A 19919-nucleotide genomic window follows, 5' to 3' on the forward strand; every position below is an offset into this window, starting at 1 on the left:
GAAAGTCCCAGCTGTGGTACGAAGAGAAGTCCTTTCGCACGTGCCTGTGTTGTAGCGGGGCACCTGAAGAAACAAAGCACTCTGTGGCTTCGACTAAAGCAAATGAAAACAGAAGGGGGAAACCTGGCCTCGCAAGACACAGAAGTTTGCTGACGTCCCAAAGCCACTGAAATTCCTGGAAGTGGGACATTTCCTAACTTACCCCATGACACCTGCTCAGATCCATACCCCTCACTCCATCGACCTGATCTCTTATCTCAAAGGTTCCCCAAACTTGAAGACTGCCACCCCATTTTTGCAATTTGTATCTTTAAAACTGTAATTTGTTGTTAACAAACAAGGTAGTGGGGTTCCTTTGGGTATATTTATGTAAATATGCTATTATGCTTGGCTTTGAAGATGCTCTCCCTGGACCCAGGGATCCTTCCGTCTCTACCTCTCCAGCACTGGGATTATAAGCACATGCTACCACACCTGGGACATCCATGTCGGTTCTGAGGATTGAACTGGGGACATCATATTTTTGTGGCAAGCATTTTTTTCTCCCAGGACTAGTTACTCTTATTTTTTTCTATAACTGTCATAGTTTTATTTTCTTAGGGTTGAATAAAATTCCATTGTGTATATTTTCTGTGCTTTCTTTATCCATTTATCTGTTGGGAGATATCTGACCTGGTTTCATTTCTTAGTTATCATGAGTAAAGCCACACTTAAGCACAGATATCCACATGTCTTAGGGCCCTTCAGCTTTATACTTGATACGGTATGATGCTACTTTTTAATATCAAAAATTCCATACTTTCATAGAGGGGAATGAGACATTTATTTATAAAGTGTAAAGGAAACACAAAGACTGACACTTTAAGCATGTAACTTTCAATGTACTTACAAAAGTCACCAACTAGAGAAATTGTCTATGCATTTAGTACACACCAATAAGAAAATAACAAAGTTACAGAAGAAGGAATGAAGGGAAATTCAAATGACCTACCCTTAAATATTAGCAGTAAAAGAAGCATAAAATAAAACAATTTGATTCCATTTAAGTGGTGAAAGCTGACTTTAGAGGAAGCCTGGAGGAAGACAGCCATTACAGATGTGCTAGACAGCTGTTTGAGACCATACCATCGATAATGGTAATTGTGTAACAACTGAGACTCACTGAGACTTTTCTGTGTGACATAAAGTATCTTAGCACCACCACACCTAGCAGGAAAACAGTTTGCAACATATTGCTAATTAAAACATGGGTTGGAATACATTTGGGTTATCGTCTGGTTGGCTTGATTTCATTTGGTTTTGGTTTTGATTTTTCAAGACAGGGTTTCTTTGTATAACTCTGGCTGTCCTGCAACTCACCCTATAGACAAGGCCTGGCCTCAAACTCAGAGATCCACCTGCTCTGCCTCCTGAGTGCTGGGATTAAAAATGTTTGCCCCCACCACCCTCTGGGTTGAAATATGTACAGAGTAATAACCAGTTTTACTGGCATGCCTATGGTTCTAACACTCTAGAGGATAAGGTAGGAAGATCATGAGCTATGGGCTAATTTGGGCTACATAGTCACATTGTATCTTTACAAAAGAATTATTGGATGATTCCATTATTTAATGCAAGAAAATAACTTTAAAGGATGAAGCGATGACTCTGTAGTTAAGAACATGTGCGGCTCTTGCGTTCACTCTCCAGCCTCCATGCAGAGCACACTCACAGCCGTCTGTACCTCTATTCCAGGGAATCCAAAGTCCTCACTGACCCCTGCAGGCACCTACACACATGGCCACCCATCACCCCACAAAAGGAATTAAACACAAGTCTTTAAAGATATATATCAATGTAGCAAGAGAAAATAAGTCTGAATATATTTTCAGGAAAAGAAAACAAAAACAAAATGCCTACAGTGATTATCCTTAGGAACTGGAATAGCCAATCATTTATTTTTATTGTCTTCCTATTTATTTCCTATAATAAGTTTTTGTATATAAAATAATAATGTTGATAAAGATTCCAATGAATATTTTATCGACTAATGTGTTTTTAGCATCCATTGATTGAGAAAATGCATCACAAGCTAAAGATAGCACTTCTAGGTAAAGAGAAAAAAATAATGTAGACATTAAGAGCAGATATTTTGGATTGGGCTAAAATAGAAGTAAAGACCCCCATCTGTGAGATGGAGTTAACCTAATCCATATTCCTTTCTTGGGGTTAGACAAGAGCAAAATGATGACAGGTCTTCATACAGCTGAAGGCATGACCTAACTCATCATAAAGTCTCACAAATCATGTGTTATAGACATATCCATTGCTTAAGGGAGGATTGGTAACAGTCGGCTGTGCAAACTGTTTAATAATATATGGCACGGCCCTTTGAAAACTGTCCTTACTCATCCTGAAAGCTAATTGGCCTCTTCTTTACTACAATACAGCAGCCTACTTTCTTGTGTTTCTTCAGTATGTGGTATATAACCAAACTCTCTGGTAAGTTTGCTGTGCTGTGACATATAATTATCAGAGCTTCTTATTTTAAAAATAGCATTATTAACCCCTTCTTAGATGGGAAAATTTAGGCAATTGATTAGAAAGTTTGTGTTTGAATTTGAGTCTGGATTTCCTATTCATTCAAAGTTTCCCTGTCCCCCACCCCATCTCTTTCTTCCCTCCCTCCCTCCCCTCACACACAGGATTTCGCTCAGTTACTAGGTGGTCCTAAAATTCACTCTGTATTCCTTGGTCCTCCTGCCTTAGCCTCCTGAGTAGCTGGGAGTACAAACTTGCATCACTAGGTTCTAATACTTGTTCTATCCCAGCGACCCCGTGTTCCCCACAGGGCATTGTTTATGATGGTCACAGTGTTAGGCCATCATTCTGTGGATACTCCTGTACCTCAGTTGATAAAGAGATCAGCAAATACAAATCAAATTCTTTGTGCCTAGATGCCTATGCTGGTGAAGAACAAAGTCTAGGGCGCACTGTTCAAAGGCTTCCCTGAACTGATAGGTCGCACCATCAGAAGACTATTCCCATTAGAATTCTGAATCTATTCTTCAGTCAGACTACTAGAAACAACAACAACAACAACAACAACAACAACAACAGCCTAGAAAAGTTGGGAGAACGATGAAATATCCCCTCCCCCTGCTTTCTCTAATACTGACTTTAATGGAAGACACAGCATTAGAACTGCCTTGGAAAATGAAGAGCTTCCGTATGCCATAACTCCCTCTAACTCACCTATCTCTAAAGACATGCTTCTACCTGAGCTTCACCCCCACCCTACAAGGCTCTTCCTCTTTGCTACTGCAAGACCATTCTATCACAGGACCTGGCCTGAGGATTTAAGAAATGACCAATAATCTCTTAAGTCTCCACAGTGATCTTGAACCCAAAAGTTTGAGCTATCTTACAAGGGAGCTGAACACTCTTTGCTCTGGATTCATCTCTTCTCCATTCTTGGATGTTTACCACACCTCTCTTCATCTCCTGAATTGCTTGGCTTTTCTTTCTTTTTTTTTTTTAATATACTAAATTCTTTTTTTATTGGATATTTTTTTATTTACATTTCAAATGTTATTCCCTTTCCCAGTTTCCCAGCCATAAGAATTCTATCCCATTCCAATCCCCTTCTTCTATAAGGGTATTCCCCCTCCCAAACCACTCCCTTCCTGCCCCTGCCATTCCCCTACACTGGGCGGTACAGCCTAGGTAGGACCAAGTACCTTGCTTTGGTGCCCAACAAGGCCATCACTTGCTACATATGCAGCTGGAGCCATGGGTCAGTCCATGTATAGTGTTTGGGTAGTGATTTAGTCCCTCGGAGCTATGGTTGGTTGGTATTGTTGTTCTTACGGAGTTGCATTGCTTGGCTTTTCTAAAATAAACTTCCTTAAACATATTTGTCCTAATCACATGATTTCTATACATGCTTAGCCTTTCCCCAAGATGCTTTATACCATCTATACTTTGACTCCTCTCACCAAATGATGCTTTTAGTCAAGTTCTTGCAAAAGGTCGGTCCCTTTGATGCTATCCAAGAATCTGTGCTTTGATTCATGAAGCTCTCTTCTTTGTAATGAATAATTAATTCTGCAGTTGTTTCATTATTATATGGCACCCCATCACAATACCTACCTGTGTTGAGTGGGTTGGCCTAATGCTGCTTGTATTCTAGAGCTAAGTGGTGACCTCCAAGATTTGGAGTCAGCATGTAGCCTTTGGGACCCGGTCCCCAAATTAATTCTGATTGGTGACTAAAGATGCCAGCAGCCAGTAGTTGGGGAGAAGAGAGATATGTTTCCCAAGCTTGGGACCAGGAGGAGAAAGAAGGGGAGAGACAGAGAAGCCGCCATGGAAGAATAAGAAACTACAGGAGAAAGAGCCACAAGGAAGAAGAACATACAGGAGGAAGAAATGGAGTCACCATGTAAAAAGGCCAAGAGAACGTGGCCCAGAGCCGGCTGCTCAATTGGGTCAAGAGCAGGCAAGATGGAACATAGAAATTAGTAAATAGTAACTTGGAGTTATCGGTAGGAAAGTGGATTCTAGCAGCATGGACGGTAGGCAGTTTCCTAGCTATTGGGCTGCTTATGGCATAGGAAAATATAAAGGCTGTGTGTGTCTTCCATCCAGGAATGTAAATGGTCTAAGGTGGGAAGGAACCCTGCGCTGAGATTTATTAATTACCATTTACTACAAAGTCTCATTCATATGTTTACTGATACATTCCCAATCTTTGTGTCCTAAATGATTCAGTAAATATTTGTTGAACTAATGAGTTGAATACACCAACAATAGTACTGCTTAATTTTGAATTTCTGTATAGAAACCTATGGGTTCTCTTTTTGATTTGTTTGATTGTTTGTTTTGTTTTGTGGAACACCACCATCATGAATGATCCATTACAAATTTTCCTTTCAATCTGTAGGTCATGGCCATGAAACAATACTACTGCCACTCTCTCTTCAGTGGAAGAGCAAATGGTAGAAATAACAGTGGGCATCAGGGCCAGCTGGGAATGAATATTCCTGTACTATGGTATTCATCTGTGAGCATTGAGTTAATTCTAGAGCTTAGTTTCTTTACACAGGCAAAACCTAAACTGTAGGGGGCAGGAGAGGTGGCTCAGCAATTAGGAGTACCCTGCTCGCAGAGAACTCGGGTTCCATTCCCACAGTCAGCATGATGCCTCAAAACTGTCTGCAACTCCAGTTCTAGGAGATTCAATGCCTTCCTCTGGCCTCCATGAACACCAGGCACACATGTGGTGTAAGAACTTAAATGTAGGCAAGCATTCAGACACATTAGAGAGGAATGGAAGAAGTCTAAACCCAATTCCTGTTTCTCCTCCATGAAAAACAGTCAAACAACATTTGGAAAGATTTGAGTCAGCCAGAGCGTTTCCTAATCTACAGTGAGAACAAACCACACTAGAGGACACATGGGCATGTGCTGGTAAAGGTGAATGCATAGATCAAGGTTTCAATGAAAATATAATTGTTCACACAATGGCTTTTGAAAAAATAATGATAGCAAAATTATATTTAAAATGATTATTTACTTGTTCTTTCGCCATCCAACTGAAAATATTACTTTAAGCAAGGTATGTACAAATACAAGAACTAGAGGAAGGAACATTATTTATTTGGTATGTCTTGGTAAATAATTTTTGCATTATCAGATATTTTAAAGATGATTAAGATCCTAATGAGAATGCCATAAAACAATTTTGTGGGTTTGTTTGTTTGTTTGTTTGTTTGTTTGTTTGTTTGTTTAAAAAGCAGAGAAATGTCTCTCGGGGATTAAAATCACATACTATTCTTTCAGAGGAGTTTAGTTCCAACACCCACTAGTCACATCATGATCCTCTGTACCTCTAGTTCCAAGGGAACTGACATTCTTTTCTGGCCTCTGCATGCACTTGAACTCATGTACCCATACCCCCAAACAAATTTAAAAGGAATAAACCTTTTCAAATATTTTTAATGATTTTCTTTCAACAAAATCGAAGCAAAGCCTACTCGAGCAGTCTGCCAAGCATTAATCATAAATGTGACAGGTCATCATGGTATGTGGCAGGTGGCTGGCAAAGTCTCAAAAGCAATTCTTAGGATAACATCTAAGAGGAGGCTTAAAGAATAAAAGTGTTGGGGGAATCACCATCCCTGGCCTCAAGCAGTATTACAGAGCAATAGTGATAAAAACTGCATGGTATTGGTACAGAGACAGACAGATAGACCAGTGGAATAGAATTGAAGACCCAGAAATGAACCCAAACACCTATGGTCACTTGATCTTTGACAGGAGAGCCAAAACCATCCAATGGAAAAAAGATAGCATTTTCAGCAAATGGTGCTGGTTCAACTGGAGGTCAGCATGTAGAAGAATGCAGATCGATCCATTCTTATCACCCTGTACAAAGCTTAAGTCCAAGTGGATCAAGGACCTCCACATCAAACCAGATACACTCAAACTAATAGAAGAAAAAGTGGGGAAGAATCTCAAACACATTGGCACTGGAGAAAATTTCCTGAACAAAACACCAATGGCTTATGCTCTAAGATAAAGAATCGACAAATGGGATCTCATAAAAGTGCAAAGCTTCTGTAAGGCAAAGGACAATGTTGTTAAGACAAAATGGCAACCAACAGATTGGGAAAAGATCTTTACCAATCCTACATTTGATAGAGGACTAATATCCAAAATATACAAAGAACTCAAGAAGTTAGACTCCAGAGAGCCAAATAACCCTATTAAAAATGGGGTACAGAGCTAAACAAAGAATTTTCAGCTGAGGAATATCTAATGATTGAGAAGCACCTAAAGAAATGTTCAACATCCTTAGTCATCAGGGAAATGCAAATCAAATGAACCCTGAGATTCCACCTCACACCAGTCAGAGTGGCTAAGAAAAATCTCAGGTGACAGCAGATGCTGGCGAGGATGTGGAGAAAGAGCAACACTCCTCCATTGTTGGTGGGATTGTAAGCTGGTACAACCACTCTGGAAATCAGTCTGGAGGTTCCTCAGACAATTGGACATTCCACTACCTGAGGACCCAGCTATACCTCTCCTGGGCATATACCCAAAAGATGCTCCAACATACAACAAAGACACATGCTCCACTATGTTCATAGCAGCCTTATTTATAATAGCCAGAAGCTGGAAAGAACCCAGATGTCCTTCAACAGAGGAATGGATACAGAAAATGTGGTACATCTACACAATGGAGTACTACTCTGCTATCAAAAACAATGACTTCATGAAATTCGTAAGCAAATGGAATGAACTAGAAAATATCATCGTAAGTGAGGTAATCCAATCAGAGAAAAACACACTTGGTATGCACTCATTGATAAGTAGATATTAGCCCACAAGCTCGAATTACCCAAGATGCAACCCACAGACCACAGGAAGCTCAAGAAGAAGGATGACCAAAATGCAGATGTTTCCACTTCTTCTTAAAAGGGGAAAAAATATCCATAGGAGGGAATAGGGAGGCAAAGTTTAGATCAGAGACTGAAGGAACGGCCATTCAGTGCCTGCCCCACATATGGCCCAAAATATATATAGCCACCAAAACTAGATAAGATAGATGAAGCTAAGAAGTGCATGCTGATAGGAACCGGATATAAATCTCTCCTCAAAGACACAGCCAGAACATGTCAAATACAGAGGCAAACGCTAGCAGCAAACCACTGAACTGAGAACGGGACCCCTGTTGGAGGAATTAGAGAAAGGACTGAAAGAGCTGAAGGAACTTGCAACCCTATAAGAGCAACAATGCCAACCAACCAGAACTTCCAGGGGCTAAACCACCACCCAAAGACTATACATGGACAGACCCATGGCATCCTTTGCATATGTAGCAAAGGATGGCCTTGCTGGGCACCAATGGAAGGAGAAGCCCTTAGTCCTGCCAAGGTTGGACACCCCAATGTAGGGGATTTTGGGAGGGGGGGTTGTAAAGGGGAGGTGGATGGGTGGGGTGGTTAGGGGACTTATGGACAGGAAGCCAGGAAAGGGAATAACATTTGAAATCTAAATAAGAAATACCCAATTTAAAAAAAAAAAAGAGCAAGGGAGAGAAAAAAAAAAAAAGGAAGAATGTAAGTGCTCGCCCGCCCGGAGAGCAGGATGTAGAGAAGGGAGAGGGCCCGGCAGTCGTCCTCCTTGGCCGCCTTTACCCCACAGCGAACTGTGCGAGTGCAGCCAGATCCAGATTTGATTTTTTGTAAAGAAAACAAAAGTCCAGCCATTAAATATACACTGGAAACCACAAGTACCAGTTATTATGGAGTGGAACATGCTACAGTTGCCATGACCTCTTCCATTTTAACAGTCTTTCCATGACACCTTTGGAGGGTCCTCTGGGGTGACTCCTGGAGGAGCATCTTCCTCATTCTCAGTGGTGCCAAGTTCATATCCTACAGGTTTAACAGGTGGTGTCACTATATTTGTGGCCTTATACGATTATGAAGCTAGAACTACCGAAGACCTTTCCTTTAAGAAGGGTGAAAGATTTCAAACAATTAACAATACAGGAGACTGGTGGGAAGCAAGATCAACTGCTACCGGAAAGAATGGTTATATCCCTGGCAATTATGTAGCGCCTGCAGATTCCATTCAGGCAGAAGAATGGTATTTTTGGCAAAATGGGGAGAAAAGACGCTGAAAGATTACTTCTGAATCCTGGGAATCAGGAGGTAAATTCTTAGTAAGAGAAAGTGAAACTACTAAAGGTGCTTATTCCCTCCCAATTCACGATTGGGGTGAGGTAAGGGGTGACAATGTGAAGCATTACAAAATCAGAAAACTTGACAGTGGTAGATACTACATGAGGACCAGAGCTCAGGCTGATACCCTACAGAAGCTGGGGAAGCATTACACAAAACATGCTGATGGATTATACCACAGTTAACAACTGTCTGTCTAACTGTGAAACCCCAGACTCAAGGTCTCGCAAAAGATACTTGGGGGGTGAGGGTTGGGGATTTAGCTCAGTGGTAGAGCGCTTGCCTAGCAAGCACAAGGCCCTGGGTTCGGTCCCCAGCTCCGAAAACAAAGAAAAGAAAAAAAAAGATACTTGGGAAATCCCTCGAGAATCTTTGGGACTAGAGGTTAAACTAGGTCAAAGATACTTTGGCAAAGTGTGGATGGGAACATGGAGTGGAACCACAAAAGTAGCAATCAAAACACTAAAGCCAGGTACAATGATGTCAGAAGCACTCCTTCAAGGAGCTCAGATAACGGAAAAATTAAGGCACGATAAACTTGTTCCACTCTATGCAGTTGTTTCTGAAGAGCCAATTTATATTTTCACTGAGTTTCTGTCAGAAAAGAAGTTTGTTAGATTTCCTTAAAGAAGGAGATGGAAAGTATTTGAAGCTTCCACGGCTGGTTGATATGGCTGCTCAGATTGCTGAGGGCATGGCATATATTGAAAGGATGAACTATATCCACTGAGATCTCCAAGCTGCTAATATTCTTGTAGGAGAAAATCTTCTATGCAAAATATCAAGTTTTGACTTAGCAAGACTCATTGAAGACAATGAATACACAGCTGGAAAAGGTGAGAAATTTCCAATCAAGTGGACAGCTCCCAAGGCTGTGCTGTATGGTCGGTTCACACTAAAGTCAGATGTGTGGTCATTTGGAATTCTACAGACAGAGTTGGTAACAAAAGGAAGACTACTGTAAAGTGCTGGGACAAGTAGAGCCAAGGTACAGAATGCCTTGCCCTCAGGGCTGTCCAGAATCCCCCCTTTGCTGGAAGAAGGATCCTGATGAGAGACCAACATTTGAATATATTCAGTCCTTCTTGGAAGACTACTTCACTGCTACAGAGCCCCAGAACCAACCAGGAGAAAATTTAGAATCCAAGTAGCCTGGGTGCACAGATAGGCCAAACGTAAAGACCTTGTGTGAGTTCTTCCTGCACAGGAATGAGAAGATACTCTTCACTCTGCACGTTTCTTATGGTAAACTGGAATTCCAGATATGGTTACACAAAACCACTTTTTTTTTCTCCAAGTGTTAAACTCTAAAGTACCAATAATGCATTTTACAATTTACTTCAGGGTCCAGAAATAGTAGAGCAGATATTGTGACTGTGGGCAATGGCATGGTAAGAAAGAGCAACAGGACTACTGTTTACTAGTCACTGCCTTTTCTTCCCCAAACTCAGACTTGCTAAGAGAAAACTATTTATTATGATGAACAAAACTTGGCCATTAGACCATAGTAAAATCTAAAATCAAAGAACTTCATGGAACCAAATAATTCCATTTTTTAATTTTTCTAGGATTTTTTTCTCAAGTTTTCCTGTTTTGTTTTTTCTGTTTAATAGTCAGCGTGCAGTCTTATCAGAGGCCTCCTTTTGCGTGAAAGTAGACCAAGTCTTCCAAATGCAAAGAAATGGATTATAGATGGCATCAAAAAATTAATTAGATGTTAGACCACAGCCATGGAATTTAGAAGCGTAATACAGTGTAGAGGGCCACAATAACATTCGCCACCACTAGATGGTGCTGGCTTCCACTGCGCCCCACGTGGAAGGCCGAGCTAGACAAGATAGCGCTGGCCTCCGCCACGCCAGCCGACTTCCTTTCAGGAAGTTAACTGTGTGCGCATATGCAAGAATGCCTTCGTGCCAGGTCTTTGCCCACTCGGGGCATGCCTAATGAGATCATGGGTAAGCGACCAATCAGGTGTGGATGCACCGCACTAGGGTGTATATAAGCTGTGCCATGCCGACGCACGGGGCTCTCCTTAAGATTTAATAAAAGTTTTGACTGCAGCAAGGATTCGTATGTCCCCGCGTGTTTTCTTTCTGGCGAGACAGCGCAGGACATTTGGTGCCAAGAACCTGGGACAAACGCCTCACCATCGCCGGCGCCGAGGGGAGCCTCCATTCACGGAAAGGGTCCAGAAGCTGCGGGACACGGGTGAGACTCTGAGAGACAATGTTTAGCCTTGATCTGTTCCACCTCACTCCTTTGCTAGATGAGGCAGAAGCCTTTATTATCGTTTTGACAGCCCTCGGGCTTTCTCTATTGGCCTTTGAGTTTCTAGTTACCGTCAGGCAGCGTCAGAGGTCGCATGGGAGCCGCCCAGCTGTAATAGCAAAGCAAAGAGCGTGGGAGGAGGGGGGACAAGGCGGCGTGTCAGAAACAGGGTTGAGTAAAAAAAATTAAAGAGCTCAAGGAAAGGTAACAAGAAGACAGTCCCCTCCAATGCGGAGGCGAAAGATTGGGGAAAAAATGCCCCGGGAGAGAAAAAGGGAGGAGATAAAAGGAACACAGTATTTTGGGAGAAAAATTTTGTCTTTGTGCTTGTAAAAGGTGTGATTAGGCCCTGGAAGTTTCACAGAGTCATACTGATCAGACTTGATAGAGGCAGACCGCCTGAAAATTTATTCAGGAGAATCAAACAAAAGGACATCTCAATGCCCAAGCACAGCTTGATGGAGTTAATGTAATTGGGTTGTGAGTAAAAATATTCAGGACTGTGTTTCACTTCCATACCATTTGTGAATGTCAGTTGTGCTGCTCAGATATCCCGTAATATATCTCAGTATCTTACAGGAATTGGGTTTCAACACGTTGATGGACTAGTCCAGGAATTGAGACAATCCATCGTCCATATCGACTCCACTCGAGTGGATAGTCACCGTGAAAGAGAAAATCCTACCTCTCTGCTGACACCATCTGGTTTTTTCCCTCTTTGTCTATTGTCTGTCCTTGGTGCACCAAGATGTCCCCATGTCTGTCAGTTTATGTCTGTGGTTCTTGATTCTCATTGTTTAAATGTTTTATGTTCCATGTTCAAAAGAAAAAATGGTAAAAACTTTATCTGCCGGTCGTTCACATCTTGATTTGGTTTTAACACGTTTCAAAAAGGGACAAATGAATAAAAAACAGTTTCAATCAGGCCTTTAGAGCCCTGTACCTACAGCCAGGAGTCTAGGTTAGCTGGAGAAGCTGCCCAGAGGCTAAGGGTCTGCACGAGCTGATCTTAAAGGCGCCAGCAGCTTCTCAGCTTCTTTGGTACAAGAGCTGACAGCTGTTTCTCTTAGAGAAATCCCTGACTTATGATTTGACTCAACAGGTGACAAGGTGCTTCTCTTAAAATCATAGCTAAAAAGGTAAAAATGGTGTTTGGTCTAAATATTAAAGATATGTGTAGCCACTTCAATTTGTTTCTGATTGGTTTTAAATGTATAAATATGCTCTACTTGCCTTGGTCATAGATTGTTGTCTTTTAAGTTACTGGATATGGTTAAAAAGGTATAATATTGATAACAGAAAGTTGACATAAAACTAGTAATTTGGATAGAGTCATTCTATACAACATGCGGCAAGAGCCAACCTAGGGAAACAGGTCTAAATTGAGATAATATTTTTATGGAATTCTTATCCTAGAAACCAGGCTTCTAAAAGAATTTAGGACAATGTCTCTTTGTTGAGGTACTGGAGACTACACCATCATGTGTTCATATGTAGGAATTGGCAGTCAAACTTTTTACTAGATTGTTGGAGGTCGAGTTTTGCTTTCCAAAGTTGTGGTTTGCCCTGAAGCTATCTGTATTTTGATGCTAATTCCACTGCCCCAAGAACAGCTACCTAGTCATGTACTCAGAACTCAGGTGACCTTGTGGTTGTGCTCTAGTGTTACAAAGAGAACTTAAAGATTGTGATTAAGAATTGCCCATGTTACATTGACTAACTCAAACTTATTTTTAATTAAGAAAAAATCAAACAGGCAGAGACTGTTATAGGATTTACAAAGGATTGATGAGGTTCTGGAACTTGTGAGAACATTACAGCCAGTCTGTTTACTCCAACTGCCATTTCAAGATAGATTTAGAGGATTGATTTTGAGTTTTCATTTCATGAGCTTGCTTATAATTTTAGAGAGCCCATAAAGTGATATTATTAAGAATGGCTAATAGCCTTATATTATGTCATTTTGTTGCTTCTTCAATGTAAGGAGTTAGAACTTTGAATCTTTTAGTGTATATGGAAATTTTTACTACAAACTTTTGCTCTCAAAATGAGCTTTAATATTTGGGGATTAGCTGTTGCACTACTCCAGAAAAGAATATTTGAAACTAATTTTAAGCTTCTAAGGATATGTTAATTGGCTAAGTACCTCACCTTACCAGAGGACTTAGGCCTTTGTTATCCACATTAGAGGTAAAGCTTCAGTTGTGTTAATACAAAATTGTGCTAGAGTCAGGGAAGTATTTTAAAAAGAAACCTGGTAAAACATATCTTATTCCAAACAACAGTTAATTGGTTATTACAAAATACTGATATTTGGCCTATTACATATACAAATTTTTCAGACAAAATTGATAATTTTACTCTTTACATGCTTTTGTACTTCCTGTATATTTGTGCATACAACCCATAGGAAATGCGCTTACTATATTTATAGGTGGTTCATCTAATGAAAAGGCTACATGTATGATTAGATCACTTGTTTATTCTCTTGAGTTTCTATTGCTTCAACACAGATTATTAAATTACGTGCTAAAGCCACTGTTTTTAAAATGTTAAAAAATCAAGCTTTCAATTCACATACTGATAGCCAATGTGTGGCTTGTGGTTTACAATTGATTTCAATTACTTAATGCTTTATTAGAGACAGGTTTTCTACTTAAAATCAATGAGTGATTTCAGTGTGAATTGTCTGACAACTCACTGTCCTTTCAGTGCTCTGGCTCAGACAACTAAACAAAACCATAGACCCAGCTCTTTGAAAATGGTAATGGAGTTAATATGAAAAGAAGAAGACTCCATTTGCTTACTTTAAATTCTCAGCCTCGCCTTGCCAGCTCAGGGATTTCTAGTAAGACTGAAATTGGACAATATTTACAGGATTTGACATTTCTAATTAATGCTTATGTTTAGGTAAATAAAGTTTGTGAGGTGCTGGAGAGATGGCTTAGTGGTTAAGAACACTAAATACTGTTCCTTTATAGGCCATTTAAGAACTCAAACTGGATTGCCTGGGCTCCTTAACAAGAGAGGACAATGATACCAGACAGATTGTAGGCCTTACATAGGAACAATTAGTCAAAAAATCTCATTCTTTATATCCAAAACAATAACGCTGGAGACAATAATTTGGTATACAAGTCAATTTATAAATACAAGTGCTCAGTGTCCTCAATTTAATCCTCGAGGACTTACCTTAATAAATAATATCTTTACTGTATCTTAATAAATAAAAAGGGGGGTTATCCCTGTATGCTAAATAATGCTCCTTTTATTTCAGTTTTAAAATTTGGATGCCAAAGTTTATGGCACCCTACAACTAGGCATACTTTTGCCTAGGTGAAATAGAAAGATCCACATATTGACATGATCCTATCCAGGTATTTTATATGGGGAAGAGGGCATGTTTGTGTTTTTTCTACAGGATGCTACAAGAGTGTGCCAGCTGCCTGAGTGGCTGGTGAGACTTGCTGATCCTGGGAGCATGAAGATTCAGCTCTCCTGGTTCGGGTCCCTGAAGTCATTCCTGTGCCCTTAAGAGGAAGATGGAAGATCCCCCCTCATTTTTTGTCATCACAGAAATTCTGGTGTTGCTTCAGTCAGTGTGTCCCGTCCCACTGTGGCCTACGCTCAGACCCTCTGTGCACTGCTGCTTGCTGGAGAAGACTGGACTCCAGCCGTTGCTGCCCCCCTCATTTCCCTGGTGACTCTTGCTGCCTTAACTGGTGTTGTCATTTTACAGACTGTAGCTTCACAGGAATGCCACCTGCGTAAAGCTGCTGTGGTCTGGGGAACTCTGTCCTGGTTATACAGATCTCAAACATGTTTCCATTGCCTGCTGGTTGTTCCAGAGAAGAATGACTGATCCTGAACTGTCCTGGGAAAGACGTTGTTACTTTCACTGCTATTGTAGCAGCCATTTACTGCTATAGCCATTGTGTCTACAGTGTCTGGAGTTACCCTCCCCCAATCTATTGTTAGACAAGCACAGTGGGTGAACTTTCTGGAGTAGTTACTAACAATTGGGAATTCTAAATTTTATTATAGGAGTGGCTTGACTTTGGCCCTTGGTGGTAACAGCTGAGGAGGACCAAATGAGGTGCCCACTACTTATCGGGAGTGGCTCTGTTTGGTGCAGCCCTATGCTGTGGATTAGTGTTCATGCTATGGTTGGTTTGCAAACTCAGATCTCAACAGAAACGTGACAAGACCGTTATCACTCAAGCACTTGTGGCCATTGAATAAGGGGCCTCCCCTGGAATTTGGTTATCTATGCTCAGGAATTAGTCGGTATCTGAGTTCTCTGCTCTTGCACCCCATGGATCTGTGGATCCATTGCACTGGGATGAGAGAGACTCAATGACCCTTTGATCAGCCCTTCCACATCGCTGAGGTTTCCTCATTGCACGCGATAGGGTGATCATGATTTGTTATAAAATAAAATAATAAGGGGGAGATGTAGAGGGCCGCAATAACATTCGCCACCACTAGATGGCGCTGGCTTCCACTGCGCCCCACGTGGAAGGCCGAGCTAGACAAGATGGCGCTGGCCTCCGCCACGCCAGCCGACTTCCTTTCAGGAAGTTAACTGTGTGCGCATGTGCAAGAGTGCCTTCGTGCCAGGTCTTTGCCCACTCCGGGGCATGCCTAATGAGATCTTGGGTAAGCGACCAATCAGGTGTGGATGCGCCGTGCTAGGGTGTATATAAGCCGCGCCATGCCAGCGCGCGGGGCTCTCCTTAAGATTTAATAAAAGTTTTGGCTGCAGCAAGGATTTGTATGTCCCCGCGTGTTTTCTTGCTGGTGAGACAGCGCGGGACAATACAGAATGTTCCAACTTTGTCCATAGAATTGGAAAGCAAAACAAAAACAAAAAACAAAAAACAAAAGCAAATGTTTCACATCAGTCATGTCTTGAACTGTTCACCTTTGAATAATGAAGGTAACCAGATTAATCTTTTACAAAGATGTATTGTTTTTTTAAGGTTATATACAATTGAAATTATACTATCCAGTCCAAAGGAAAAGTCTCATTATTTGCATAGCATAAAAATAAAAACCTAACATTTAAGCAATCAGTTTTAAAAAACTTAATGCAGTCCTTTGAAATGTTGCTACTATGTTTTTATGGTTATGGGCTCCACAAGTAGAGAACATCAGCAGATCAGGGACGTGGATGCCCTTTGCTTATATTGAGTATAGAATAGGAGAGAAGAAAATGTATTTAAAGAAATATGAGAGAAGTAATGTGAAAGCTCTGCAGGTACTGGGCTGGGTTGAGCGTTTGATGTTGGTGTTATGGAGAGACAACATGACTGGCGCTCAGAGCTCATTAGCTGTTTCCTTAGACTTTGAAAGTTATAAAGTATGATAACAAAACTAATTTTCTTATCATATATACTAAATAAGTTTTACTTCTTCAAAATAGAGAAGATAAGGCTTTACCCTAATTTCAGTGGCCCGGCTTTTATATAGAACCTTTTAGAACAACACGTTTCAAATCCCTGTTTGAAACTTGACTTACATTTTCAATATACTTGATGGTTATTGTATTTTCTTTTTATGATATAATTAAGTTGAGGAAGAATACTTTTTCTGAGCAGCTGTAATTTAAAGGGGAAAATTTTGCCCATTTAAAGTAAAACATTTAAAATGAGAGTTTTTCTAACTCAGAAATTATGAAATATTAATTTGAACTGTGTAACATTAACAGTTTAAGGGTATAGCAAGAGAAAAATGGAGTCTGCTAAATGAAATAAAGGTCTAATGTTTATGTTTTAAAATGCTGTGTTTTATAGTTACATTTTAAGGCATTATATCAAGTTCCCTTTATTTTCAGAATATAATTTTAAACTCCCATCAGTAAATGTAAAAATGTGGGTCATGGTAAATATGTTCAATTTAAACCTTTTTAAATGGGACAAGTGAACTCTTTGTAAGTTGGCAAAAGTTCTGCTACTAAAAGTTGTATTTGCTTTTCTTTTACTTAACCTATTCAGTACTGAATCCTCTGCCAAGAGGATCTCCTAAAAAGACTGGGTCCTTATTGCCCTGCTGTCTACAGTCTGGGACATGAATGTTTCAAAGGGCTTCATGTGAACTATGGTATTAGAGTTTATCTAAGCATTCTTTAAAGGGTAATAAAATTGTGTTTATGTACTAATGCTGATCAGAAAATAAGGCAGAAAAAAATGATGCATTCTTTAGATTTTAATGGAGCAGTTAGTTCCTCAGAATAGAAATTGTATAGTAAGTATGCAACAGTAACTTAATGTGCTTTCAGTTTAGATTGTTATATATTTTTAATTATTAAGGAAAAGAAACAGTTTTGTACATTTGAAGATGTTTTTTTCCAACAGCTTTTATCTGTATTGTCTTTATACAGAACTTTAGCACCCTTACCAAAAAGAAAGTTGGCAAAAGCAGCCTTCTGGCACAAACACTTTCTTAAATAAGTAATGGTAGCCTAAGACTTAATATTTTAATAAAATATTGTGATGTTGTTTTGTGAATAACTAGAGTAAAATTTTTTGTTGAATGCAAAAGAAGGAGGAGAAGGAGGAGGAGAAGGAGGAGGAGAAGGAGGAGGAGAAGGAGGAGGAGGAGGAGAAGGAGGAGGAGAAGGAGGAGGAGAAGGAGGAGGAGGAGGAGGAGAAGGAGGAGGAGGAGGAGAAGGAGGAGGAGGAGAAGGAGGAGGAGGAGGAGAAGGAGGAGGAGGAGGAGGAGGAGGAGGAGGAGGAGGAGGAGGAGAAGGAGGAGGAGGAGAAGGAGGAGGAGGAGGAGGAGAAGGAGGAGGAGAAGGAGGAGGAGAAGGAGGAGGTGGTGGTTAAGTCCTCAGTGAAGGGTAAGGTGTTGTAGAGTCACCTCCCAGACATGACAGGGCTGAGCTCGGCAGCCATGATTCCCAGACAGGCACAAGACTGAGCCCATCAACATTCCTGCATAGAGAGAGTGGAGGAGCTCACAAGGCCAAGCTCCTCTTGAAGATTTTATAGCTACTCACCAATAGCTAGAGAGAGGAGCTCTATGAGGAGCTATGGCAGTCCATGGTTTCCGGGAAATGAATAGACAATTTCTTGAGTGGTACAGATGCAGGCGAGTTACACATATTCCTGTAGATATCTCTCATCTGTGTGCCTGTAAGTACCCCTGAGTAAACTCACTGATTCGACGATATAAAACGAAAAACCCAAGAAGTAGAAGCAGAGCCAGCGAAGTAGAAGAGTTCAGTCTGAAGGGTAAAAAGATAGGAGAGGGAAATAGGGGTGAATGCAGTCGCTATGTCAATGTCATGATGGAATTATTATATAAGCAATATTTGCTAATAAAATCCTTTTAAAAGTCCAAGGCATTTTATATATGTGAAAACTATTTTTAAATTTTCACAGATATAAAGACCAACACTGGGGCTGGGGATTTAGCTCAGTGCTAGAGCGCTTACCTAGGAAGCGCAAGGCCCTGGGTTCGGTCCCCAGCTCCGAAAAAAAAAAGAACCAAAAAAAAAAAAAAAAAAATAAAGACCAACACTAAGATTATGATTAGCTTTGTACTCTTTCGTTCTAGCAATGAACAATATTCATTCAAGGTTATATTCCACAGTTATAAAGAAAAGGCTGCATCTATGTTAAAGATCATGCACTCAACCACAATATCGCTCCACTGTAGTCATAGCTATTGTACAAGGTGTAATGTATTCATATTGTTAAATTATTCATGAACAATAATTGGAACAATAACTCACTCCATATAAAATCAATTTCTATAAATAATTACTCCACAAAAAATTCAATTAAATTTTATTTAATTGCTGTAGCACAGATGTGAGAATTAACAATAGTTGGCCAAGCCTAAACATATCATATTTTAGGATAAAAGTCCAGACAGAAAAAGATCATAACTTGAATCTTAGGAAAAAAGAAAAAATATAAAATTCTTAAGTCCTGAAGGTAAATTTTTTAATGATGGAACTCATCAAATCTTTGTGGTATTTATTATACACAATTTCGGAGATTCACAGTATTCTAGAACCCATATCTTTTATGTGTATGATAGAAGCTTATATGACAATTTTGGGTACCTGGGTCTCCACGAGGCTTCCAGATTATTTCATATGTGCCAAAACTATATACCCAGTACACTAAAACATGTGTATTAGAGGCAAACATATTAATGTCTGAATCTCAACTCCATCACCTGTTAAATATACAAACTTGTAAACATCACTAATTCCTCTGATTGGGGGGTTACCTCACAAGTTAAACAGAAATAATAATAACCAACTTACAAAGGCTTTGTGAAAACTAAATAAGAGCTTACGGCAAGCACTCAGGCATAGCGAATGCTCAGTAGGTGGGAGCAATTGCCTAGGATGGGAGCAATTATCTAGAAATAGGTTTGTTATACAAAACTACTCTTCCAAATGGAATGAGTGCACACTTAGGAGGTTTAGGCAGGTGTGGTAATGGGCTCCATCAAACGGAGCTGCTCTCACACTCTGCGGCTGATTAAAATCCCTGGCTGGATCTCTCCACAGCAGTTTTGAAGCCTCATTGCTGATCTCAAGAGTACACTTTTCTCGGTTATGCTGATAACAGTCATCTTCCTTAGAGAACTCCTCAAGACTCAACAACAGGTAGCAAGCCAAACCAATGACATCATGTGCCTTTTCTTTTCTATTTTTTAAGTCTATGACTTGAAGGACATTGCATTCCTGACAGGTCTGCAGCTGGACAGTAGAAAGCATCATTCATCGTCACATGAGTCCTAGAGTTAACCTCGGAGAAGCTCTATTTACATACACAAGTGAAGAGTTGTTCAGTCTGCTTTGAGCACTTATCCAAGTGATATCAAGCGCATTATAGCTGCTTTAGAAACTGTAACTCAGAAGTGTCTGCTATGGTCCCATATCATTTTGAAACC

At 40.3% G+C, this 19919-nt stretch overlaps 2 protein-coding genes and 1 pseudogene across 4 annotated transcripts in view; 2 read left to right on the forward strand and 1 right to left on the reverse strand.

Annotated features, from left to right (window-relative positions):
* Positions 1-19919, forward strand: part of Oprm1 (opioid receptor, mu 1) — a 253689-nt gene that overhangs the window by 202449 nt on the left and 31321 nt on the right.
* Positions 1-19919, reverse strand: part of Ipcef1 (interaction protein for cytohesin exchange factors 1) — a 202924-nt gene that overhangs the window by 113485 nt on the left and 69520 nt on the right.
* Yes1-ps1 (YES proto-oncogene 1, Src family tyrosine kinase) lies at positions 206-9883 on the forward strand (annotated as a pseudogene).

The sequence above is a fragment of the Rattus norvegicus genome, chromosome 1 (genome assembly GCF_021556685.1).
Source record: "Rattus norvegicus strain SHRSP/BbbUtx chromosome 1, alternate assembly SHRSP_T2T, whole genome shotgun sequence".
NCBI lineage: Eukaryota > Metazoa > Chordata > Mammalia > Rodentia > Muridae > Rattus > Rattus norvegicus.